Source organism: Rhincodon typus, chromosome 6, assembly GCF_021869965.1.
Source record: "Rhincodon typus isolate 14 chromosome 6, sRhiTyp1.1, whole genome shotgun sequence".
NCBI lineage: Eukaryota > Metazoa > Chordata > Chondrichthyes > Orectolobiformes > Rhincodontidae > Rhincodon > Rhincodon typus.
In genome coordinates this window covers 1,502,934-1,514,429 of record NC_063337.1, presented here as the reverse complement: position 1 = coordinate 1,514,429, position 11,496 = coordinate 1,502,934, and the positions used below count along the sequence as shown (strand labels likewise).

Genomic DNA, 11,496 nt, shown 5'->3' with positions numbered 1-11,496 from the left:
GGTGGTTGGCAGGGGGAGTGTGTACCTGGGATTGTGGTGCCGGGTGGGGTGTTGTGGGTGGAGGGGGGGGTTTGTACCTGGAAATGAGGGGGAGGGGGCAAAGAGTGTGTTCTTGGAGCAGGGTTATGGTGTGCCAGTGAGAGGGTGAGGAGTTGTGTATACCTGCAGCTGGGGGACTGGGTTCTGAATATTAGTCCAGTGTTTCCTCAGGGACAGGGGTCTGTGTGTTCCCAGGGCAGGGCATACTCGAGGACATGGATCTGTGTATGCCCAGATATGGGCCTTACATGTATCAGGGCATAATCACAAAATTGCTGTGGTGTAGAAGAAAGCCATACGTGTCTGCACTGGTTGTTAGTACCAATCTCCTGCCTTTTCCCCATAATGCTGCACACCATTTTTATTTAATAATCATGCAGTGTCCTCTTCGATGTCTCAATCAATTCTTCCTCCGGTGAGTAGTTGATGGCCGGAACCCCTCGCTGTGGAACAATTACTCCCAATGCACACTGTTCAGTGTCCCTCCCTAAGGGCATTGTCAGTCTACCCACAGCACATGGACTGCAACAGTTCAAGAAGGCAGCTCATCACCACTTTCTCAGGGTCAACTAGGGATGGGCAATAAATATTGACCAGCCAGTGATGCCCGCATCCCACGAATGAATAAAAAATGTACCCTCGTGGTTTTGAAAATGTTTATCAGAGCTCAGCATAGCATCTTCCTCTCTATGGAAAACGCTTCCAATTTCTGCAGTCTTTCTTCGTAACTGAGATATCTTATCTCATCCCCGTAAACCTCTTCTGTACTCTGTCCAGTTCCATTCTCTCTTAAAGTACGATGCCCAGAACTGGACACAGTATTCCAATTGAGATCTAACTGGTGTCTTGGAGTCAGAGAGTCAACCTGTACAGAAGAGGACCTTCAGACCATCAAGTCTGTGCTGACGAATTCAGATTAGTCTCACTTTCCAGCACTTGGTCTTGAACGTTATGATAATTCAAGTACTTATTAAAAGTTGAGGTTTCCAGCCTCAACTACCCTCCCAGACATTTCTTTCCAGACCCCCACCACCCTCTGGGTTAAAAATGTTTTCAATTCCCTTCTAAACCTCCTGCCCTCCATGTTAAAATTATGCCCTGTTATTGACCCTTCAACTAAAGGGGGAGAATAGCTGCTTCTAATTCACCCTGTCCATGTTTTATAATCTCACACCTCAATCAGATCCCCTGTCAACCACCTGAGCTTATCCAGCCACTCTTCGTAGCTAAACTGCTCCATCCCAGGCAGCATTCTGGTGAACCTTCTCTGTACCCCCTCCAATGCAATCGCGTCCTTCCTGTAGTGTGCTGACTAGTTCTGCACACAGTACTTCAGCTGTGGCTTACCCAAAGTCCTATACAGCTCCAATATAACCTTCCTGCTCTTATATCAATGCCTCACCTGATAAAGGCGAGTGTCCTGAATGCTGCCTTAACTACCCTATTAACATGTCCTGCCATCTTCAGGGATCTGAGGACAAGCACCCCTCTGTTCCTCTGAGCTTCCTAATGTTCTGCTATTCATTGAGTACTCCCTTGTCTTGTTACTACTTCCAAAGGGCATCAACTCTCACTTATCAGGGTTAAATTACATCTGTCACTGAATTGCCTGTCTGATCAACTGTCTATATCTTCCTGTAACCCAAGGCCTTCCTCATGAACAAATTTTCATATCATATGCAAACTTACTTATTATCCCTCTCCCAAACACTTTTATCTATATTGTTTATACGTATCATGAGCAATAAGGAACCCAGCGCTGATCCCTGTTGTTTGCCACTGGAACCCGGCTTCCAGTCACGCAAACAGCCTTCTACCACTGCTCCTGCCACTAAGCCAGTTTTGGATCCAACTTGCCAAGGTACCCAGGATTCCATGTGCTTTTACCTTATCCTAGGATTCTCTGGGAAGCTAGAGAGGAGATTGCAGAGCCTTTGGCTTTGATCTTTATGTCGCATTGTCTTCAGGAATAGTGCCAGAAGACTGGAGACTAGCAAATGTTGTCCCCTTGTTCAAGAAGGGGAGTAGAGACAACCCTGGTAATTATAGACCAGTGAGCCTTACTTCGGTTGTGGGTAAAGTGTTGGAAAGGATTATAAGAGATAGGATTTATAATCATCTAGAAAGGAATAATTTGATTAGGGATAGTCAACACGGTTTTGTGAAGGGTAGGTCGTGCCTCACAAACCTTATTGAGTTCTTCGAGAAGGTGACCAAACAGGTGGATGAGGGTAAAGCGGTTGATGTGGTGTATTTGGATTTCAGTAAAGCGTTTGATAAGGTTCCCCATGGTAGGCTATTGCAGAAAATACGGAGGCATGGGATTGAGGGTGATTTAGCGGTTTGGATCAGAAATTGGCTAGCTGTGAGAAGACAGAGGGTGGTGGTTGATGGGAAATGTTCATCCTGGAGTTCAGTTACTAGTGGTGTACCTCAAGGATCTGTTTTGGGGCCACTGCTGTTTGTCATTTTTATAAATGACCTGGATGAGGGCGTAGAAGGATGGGTTAGTAAATTTGCGGATGACACCAAAGTTGGTGGAGTTGTGGATAGTGCGGAAGGATGTTGCATGTTACAGAGGGACATAGATAAGCTGCAGAGCTGGGCTGAGAGGTGGCAAATGGAGTTTAATGTGGAAAAGTGTGAGGTGATTCACTTTGGAAGGAGTAACAGGAATACAGAGTACTGGGCTAATGGTAAGATCCTTGGTAGTGTGGATGAGCAGAAAGATCTCGGTGTCCATGTGCATAGATCACTGAAAGTTGCCACCCAGGTTGATAGCGTTGTTAAGAAGGCATACAGTATGTTAGGTTTTATTGGTAGAGGGATTGAGTTTTGGAGCCATGAGGTCATGTTGCAGCTGTACAAAACTCTGGTGCGGCCGCACTTGGAGTATTGCGTACAGTTCTGGTCACCGCATTATAGGAAGGATGTGGAAGCATTGGAAAGGGTGCAGAGGAGATTTACCAGGATGTTGCCTGGTATGGAGGGAAGGTCTTATGAGGAAAGGCTGAGGGTCTTGAGGCTGTTTTCGTTAGAGAGAAGAAGGTTAAGAGGTGACTTGATAGAGACATACAAGATGATCAGAGGATTAGATAGGGTGGAGAGTGGGAGCCTTTTTCCTCGGATGGTGATGGCTAGCACGAGGGGACATAGCTTTAAATTGAGGGGTGATAGATATAGGACAGATGTCAGAGGTAGGTTCTTTACTCAGAGAGTAGTAAGGGCGTGGAATGCCCTGCCTGCAAAAATAGTAGACTCGCCCACTTTAAGGGCATTTAAATGGTCATTGGATAAACATATGGATGATAATGGAATAGTTTAGGTTAGATGGGCTTCAGATTGGTTTCACAGGTCGGCGCAACATCGAGGGCCGAAGGGCCTGTACTGCGCTGTAATGTTCTATGTTCTATGTTATCAGTCTCCCAGGTGGGACCCAAAGGTTTTGCTGAAATTCACAGACTCCTTCAACTGCACTAGCCTCACGTACACACCTGCTCACCACCTCTCAAAATTCACTCAAACTTGTTAGGCATGACTGTGCTCTGACAAAACCATGCTGACTATCCCTGAGCAAACCTTGACTCTCCAAATGGAAGCTAATGATGTCCTTCAATTTCTCTTCAATAATTTTTCTACCACTGATGTGAGACACACTGGTCTGTAATTCCCTGATTAATCTCCACCATCCTTGATAAGTTAAACCACATTAGTTGTTCTCAGTACACTGGGACCAGAGAAAAATTAAAAATTTTGGTTAGAGGCCTTGTCAGTTAGTTCTTTCCTCGCCTCCCACAGCAGCCTGGGGTACAACTTGTCTGGGGATTTATCCACTTTAAAGCCCATCAAAACATCCAATACCTTCGAACTCCCAGTGTCAGTCTGCTCAAGAATCAGTCTATCCTCCTGAATTCTGTACCAACATCATCCTCCTGAGTGAAGACAGTTATGAAGTACTTGTTTAATACCCTATCAGTGTCCTCTACTTCTACACACAGATTGCCCCTTGGTGCCAAACAGGATCTACTTTTTCCCTGGTAATCATCTTCTTCTTAATATACTTGTATCTTGGGATTGTTCCTAATGTTATCTGCTAGTATTTTTTCTTTTCCCATTTGCTCTCCTAACTGCTTTCTTAATAACTGCACAGATACACACACACTTCCAGTACTCTGCTAGGGCCTCAGTTGATTTGCTGCCTTTGAACCTGCTAAAAGACTCTCCTCCTCACCCTGTCCTGAATAATCCTAGACACCCAGGGTTCTCTAGGTTTGTTGCTCCTTATATTTCACCATGTTGATCATGTACTCTGCCCATTTCCTTTTTAACCACCTCCCATTGTTCTGTCGTAGATAGTCTTACACAAGTTTATCATAACCTCCCTGCTTGTGTACTGTGTCCCCCTGTTTATGAAGTATAGGCTACTTTATTGTTTATTAACAGTTGTCTCTAATTGCCTTACCACCCTTAATGACTATGTACATGCACAGTCAGTTCACCTATCTGCCCACTCCACCAAAATGCCCATTGCTCTCCTCACTCTACATTCTCCTAAGTTTTGTGTCCTTTGCAAATTTGAAAATTGTCCCTAGCGCAGCAGGATCAAGATCATTTTGTTTATCACAATCCAGCCTGTCTGTTCTCACACTTTTTAAGACAAAAATTAATTTTTGGGACATGGACATGGCTGGCTGGCCCATCCATTTATTGTCCATCCCTACTTCCCCTTGAGAAGCTGGTAGTGAGCTGGTGCCTTAAACCGCAGTTATCCATGTGCTGTATGCCCTTAGAGAAGATGTTGACCCAGTGTCCCTGAAAAAACAGCGATATGTTTACAAGTCAGGCTGGTGAGTGGCTTGAAGGGGAACATGCAGGGGGTGATGTTCCCATGTCTTTTTAGATAGTAGTGATGGATTTGGAAGGTGCTGTCTGAGGGGGCCTTGAGGAATTGCAATGTAGTGTGTAGATGATACACACTACTGTAACTGAGTGTCGGTGGCGGAGGGAGTAGATGTTTGTGGACGTGGTGCCAATCAAGCAGGCTACTTTTGTCCTGGTTGGTGTCAAGCTTCTTGTGTTGTTGAGGTTGCACCTACCCAAGCAAGTGGGGAGTATTCCATCACACTCCTGACTTGTGTCTTTTAATTGCTGGACAGGCTTTGAGGAGTCAGAAGGTGAGTTATTTAATGCAGGATTCCTAGCCTCTGACCTGCTTTTGTAGTCACTGTGTTTAAATGGTTAGTCTAGTTCAGGATTTTAATAGTGGGTGTGGTTGAGCCGTGGTAAAATGATTGAATGTCAAGGGACAATGGTTAAATTCTGGCTTGATGGAGATATCTGTACTTAATGTGGCAACTAATATTCATGCCAGACACCAGCTCAAACCTAATGTTGTACAGGTATTGCTGCATTTAGGCATTGGCTGGTTCAGAATCTGAGGAGTTGCGAATGATGCTGAACATCATACAATCATTGGTGAACACCCCTGCTTAGACCTTTGTGATGAAGGGAAGGTGATTAGTGAAGATGGTTGAGTCTAGGACACCACACTGAGGAATGTGGAGGGGTCTTGTGGCACAGTGGTAGTGTTTGAGCCACAAGCCCTGGACCTAAGTTCTATCTGCTCTAGAGGTGCGTCGTAACATATCTGGACAGGTTGATCAAACAGAGAGCATGCTGAGGAACTCCTGCAGAGATTCTGAAGCTGAGAAATTAGGAATGCGAAGTGACTTCATCCTTTTATAGCAGATTCTTACAAAGTTTGACGGGAAGGTTATTTCTTCTGGCTTAGGGAATTGGGATTGGTCTAGAATATGGAGCACATGCTCAGAATAAGGGAAGGCTGTTTTGCACACAAACAAGCAAAGGATGGTGTGGTTTGGATTTTTCTATCCCAGTGGGCTGTGGAGGCTCAGGCAGTGAATATGGTCAAGAGTGAATAATAAATTTCTACATATTAAAAACATCAGAGGATACAAGGATACTGAAAGATAATATTGAAGTGGAAGATTAGCTGTGATCTCATTGAATGGCAGAATAGGCTCAAAAGGCTGAATGACTTGCTGGAGAGGGTTCAGAAGAGATTTACTAGGATGTTGCTGGATGTAAAAAGTTTGAGTTATAAATAAATGCTTGATACGCTCCAGAGAAAAATGTCCCAGCCTAGGAGGTTGAGAGGCGACTTGATAGAAGTTTATAAAATAATGACAGAAAGATAGAGTTAATGGTAGTTGTCTTTTCCCTAGGATGGAGGATTTCAAGATGAGGGGACACATTTTTAAGGTGACAGGAGAGAGATTTAAAAAAGACATGGGAGCCAATTTTTTACAGAGTGGTTCGTGTGTGGAATGAACTTCCAGAGAAAGTGGTGGACGTGGGTTACGGTTACGTCTACAACGGTTACTAGTTGTAGACTAGTTTAGTTTGGGATTATGTTCAGCATGGCCTGGTTGGACCAAAAGGTCTGTTTCCATGCTGTATGACTGTATGACTTCCTCCTGCTGCTATTTACCATATTATTAAAACTGCTGGTGGAACTCAGCAGGTCTGGCAGCATTTGTGGTGAGAGGAACAGAGTTAACATTTCTAGCCCAGTGTCACTCATTTGAAACTTGGTATCTGGTGTAATAAAATATTTTTGGACTGTAGAGCTGCTTTCTCATCAGAGAGAAATGACTGGTGGTGATTTTACCTGAGGGCCACTACACCACAGGCAAGGGGCGAGTGAGATTGAGAATATGGTACCTTCGTGGCAACCTCAGCCAGTGTGGGAATTGTTGGCATCTGTCTGCATTGTAAAACAGTCATCCAGTTGAGCTAAGTGAAGCATTGATGATGAAGGGCAATAGAAACGAGGGAAGCTATTCAGTTCCTTGCACAATTGCACCATTCAGTTGGATCCCGGCAGATGTCTATCTACACACCCATGTTCCATAACCCCTGATACCTTTTCACTAAATAGTTTTGTATTTAACCAGTAACCTTTCCATTTTCATTTTATTTAAACAATTCATAATTTTTAAAAGGTTTGCAAAATCTCCTGTATCACTTGCCTCACTGAGTGCAAACCTCTTCCAGCAAGCTATTGATTGTGTTGTGTGTAATCTGTGACCCAAACACTCTGCACAGCTCCCTTCCTGATTGTGAAATTTAAACCTGATCCCTGGCTGCCATAGGATGTTGAAATATTGAACATCCATTTGTTAGCAAGAATCCTGAGGTCACTTCCACTTCAGATACATCACACGTTATTTCAGTGTTGTCACTTGGTTTATTTACAGTATTTGCATGCTACAGAAAAATCACATTTCAACCAAAATCCTTTCGTATTGTGTGATAGTTCTCACTCACTGCTTCAGTTTGCTCCTGCTGCTTCTAATTTCAGTGACAAGTGCTTAACTAAAGAATTTCACTTCATATCACATAGCCAGACACGTACCAAAGTACAGTGAAAAGCTTTGTTTATGATCAGTATAGGCAGATCATTGTAAGCAAGGATGTACAGATCAAAAAACTTGGACAGAGGCATACAGTTTACATTGCATGTGGCGTGCGCTAGGCGAGATCAACGTTAGCAAGATAACGTTATTTGAGGCTTGACCGTCCATTCATCAGTCTAATAAGGGCCGGGAAGAAACTGTTCCTGAACCTGCTGGTGTGTGTGTTCAGGTTTCTGTATCTTCTGCCTGACAGAAGAGGTTGTAGGAGATGATTACTGGGGTGGGATGGGTCTTTGATGTTGGCAGCCTTTCTGCAGCTGCGAGCCGAGTAAATAGAGTCCATGGATGGAAGGTTGGCGTCTGTGATGGTGTGGGCTGTGCACACCACCTTCTGTAGTTTCTTACGGCCCTGGGCAGAGCAGTTACCATACCAGGCCGTTATGCACGCGGACAGTATGCTTTCATTGGTGCATCTGTAGGAGTTGGTGAGGTCCTTATGGACATACCAAATTTCCCGAGCTGCCTGAGGAAGAAGAGGCGTTGTTGTACCTTTTTGACCATTGGGTCAATGTGGGAAGCCCAGGACAGGTTGTCCGTTATCGGCACTCTGAGGAACTTGATGCTATCTGCCCTCTTCCACCTCTGCTCCGTTGATGTAGATGGGGGGCAGGCATGTTCTCCTCCTTTCTTTCTGAAGTCAGTGATCAGTCTGTTAGAGATCTTCTGCCGGACAGGATGTTTCTGTTCATGACCCTTAATCCTGTCATCATATCTTTTGGCCATTCTTTTGTGATAATGCTTAACATTGGATACTGCTGTGTCAATATTTTGTATTCAGTTTCACAATGTCACCTGTCACAACGTAATTGAAAGCTCTGGACACTAGGTGGGCTTTTTAATTGTGTGAATTTTCTCCCAACTTGTATATACCTATCTTGGATAAAATAACTTAAACACTCTATCCATGATTAGAGTGTAGCGGGGGGGTGCCACGGGCTATCTATTTGTAAATCTATAATAGGTGTGGCGCCCGTATATATGTACCATTTTTTTTCTCAACATCTTAGTTGCATTTCATGTTCAAGTCGGCCATAACATTCTTACTAAGTAGATGGAAACAGCAGAATTTTTGATGAACTTGGTACTTCCTGATTTTCATGAGACCAAAACTGTTAGAAATCTCAATGCGGTCTTCCTCTGGTAGATTCACAATTAAAGTATCCTTTCATATATACATGTGTCTATATTCTAGACTTCTTCTCTGTGAAAAAAACATTTCCTTAACTTTATTTTAATTCTGTTGTTTACTTGTACAGAGCTCCAGTTCCTGTACAATGAAAATATTTTGGGTCCCATATCTTACAGACTGAGAGATAATAAATTTGTTTTTTCTGAGGAGCAGTGGATACGTTGGAAGAAATTTTAGTTTGTTGATGGTGTTAATTTGAGGACATTTACCACACTTTGGATTATTGCTAGTTAATTCACATTCAGTGGTTGACACTGGGATATGTTTGATCGTGAATATCTGCAAGGTTTTGCTGATGTTACGCCTATTCTTGGGATACTTTTGTTAGAATGCCACATTATTTCATTAAAGAAATGCAAGATGTAGTGTTTAAACATGCCTTTCCACCCAAAAGTCGGAATTTATCCAAATGTGAGCCAACAGTCTGACTCACATTTTAAGTGCCCTGTTCTCTCAACTCTTGATTTGCTTGTTCACTAATCCATTTCAATCTGTTGACAGTTTCTGATCAGTCACTAACCATAGACATGAATTCCACATTTCCTCATTTCTGTTAAGTTCAAATCCCTTGTTCAGGACCTCTTAACTGCAGTCAATCTGCTTTCATCTACTGTACCCCAGCATTGCCAAGTGTTTTGCTGTGTAATTTGCATTATCCAGTTGGTGAAAAAGAACGAACTTTATCACGTTTCTTTGATTTATGATTCCTTGTTGTAACAGATGGACTTGCCCAACCCTCCCAGTGTGTCCACACCTGCTTTTGGTTATTTGTAAGTTGCAGAGGCTGTGCCAGTGATTTTTTTTTTTTTGTTTCCTTCATTGGATGTAGGCGTAACTGGCTAGGCCAGCAATTTTTGCCTATGCCTAATTGTCCTCGAAGGTGGTGGTGAGCTGCTGTTAGGTTAGGAGTTCCAGGATTTTGACCCAGTGATACTGAAGGAACGGCAATATATTTCCAAGTCAGGATGGTGAGTGGCTTGGAGGGGAACTTGCAGGAGGTGGTATTCCCATGTATCTGCTGCTCTTGTCCCTCTAGATGGAAGGTGCTGTCCGAAAAAACGCCCAGGCAGTTTCCATTTCTTTCAAGCTGAAGCAGATATAGATACAATCAACATTAACTTTGTTTTCATTCTACAATGTGTGAGACAGTTGGTCAAAAATGCATGAATTCATTATATGGTCACAGGGTCTGCAGCTTTTTTTTTAGTTCATTCGTGGGTTATGGGTGTCGCTGGCTGGGCCAGCATTTGTTGCCTGTCCCCAGTTGAGGAGGTGGGGGTGAGCTGTCTCCTTGAACCGCTGCAGTCCATGTTCTGTAGGTAGATCCACAATGCCATTAGGGAGGATATTCCAGGATTTTGATCCAGTAACACTGAAGGAACCGCAATATATTTCCAAGTTAGGATGGTGTGAGACTTGGAGGGGAACTTGCAGGTGGTGGTGTTCCCACGTATCTGCTGCCCTTACCGTAATAACTTTTAAATTCCACCAGTGGCCGTAGTGAGATTTCAAATTGTATGTCCAGGTGGAAGTGATCATGGGTTTGGAAGGTGCACCTTGATGAGTCATTTCAGTGCTTCCAATAGGGGAAGGCGGTGAGATGGGGTAGGTGGTGATACGGTAGTAATGTCACTGGACTAATAATCCAGACGCCCAGGTTAGTTTTTTGTGGAGAGGAGTTTGAATCCCACCATGGCTGATGGTGAAATTTGGAATTCAAAGGTAGCCTAATTGCAACCATACAACCATTGACTTCCTGTATGACTCTATAACTCTATGACCTTACCTATATGAAAGCAAAATACTGTGGATGCTGGAAATCTGAAACAAACACAGAGCAGGCTGGAGAAACTCATCGATTTGTCAGCATCTGTGGCGAGAGTTTTGAAAAAGAGTCATGCCGGACTCAAAATGTTAACTCTGTTTCACTGTTCTTAACCAGTCTGGCCCTATGGGTGTCTCTTAAATGCCGCTGAAAAGCCTAGCAAACCGTTTGGGGGTCAGCAACAAATGCCACACTTCTTAGTGACTTCCATATCCCCCCACAACTCACATTTGTACCTTGATTTGTATCGTCAGCAGACTTGGAAATACTACATTTGTTTCATACATTCAAATCATTAGGATTGTGAAATCCTGTGTGTGATACCCCAGTGACCAACCTGAGAATGACCCATTCATTTCTCCTCTGTTTTCTGTCAAATGTTAGTTTCCTTCACAAAACCATGTTCTGTGTTCCATTGTGTTCAACTATTCTAAATGTACGACATAACAAGGTGTAGAGCTGGATGAACACAGCAGGCCAAGCAGCATCAGAGGAGCAGGAAGGCTGAAATTTCTGAAGAAGGATCTAGGCCCGAAACGTCAGCCTTCCTGCTCCTCTGATGCTGCTTGCCCTGTTGTGTTCATCCAGCTCTACACCTTATTATCTCAGATTCTCCAGCATCTGCAGTTCTTACTATCTCTATTCTAAATGTCCTATTTCTTCATTAATAATGAACGATGGCATTATCCCAATGACAGGCATATGGCTAACTGCCCTATTGTTTCCTGTTTTCTGTCTGTCTCCCTTCTTGAACAGGGGTATCCAATCAGCTGGAACCCTCCTGAAATCCAGTGTGTTCTGGAATATTTAACCAATATCTCCACTATCCCTGCAGCCACTGTCTTTATATGCATCCTTAAATAAGGAGTCAAATGATGTGTTCAGTACTCCAGATGTGCTCTCTTAGTACCCTATGTAACTCCAGCATAACTTCCATACTTCTG

General features: G+C 43.5%; 1 protein-coding gene across 4 annotated transcripts in view; it reads left to right on the top strand.

Annotated features, from left to right (window-relative positions):
* LOC109936712 (stromal interaction molecule 1) overlaps nt 1–11,496 on the top strand; it is a 124,083-nt gene that overhangs the window by 446 nt on the left and 112,141 nt on the right. The window lies entirely within an intron of this gene.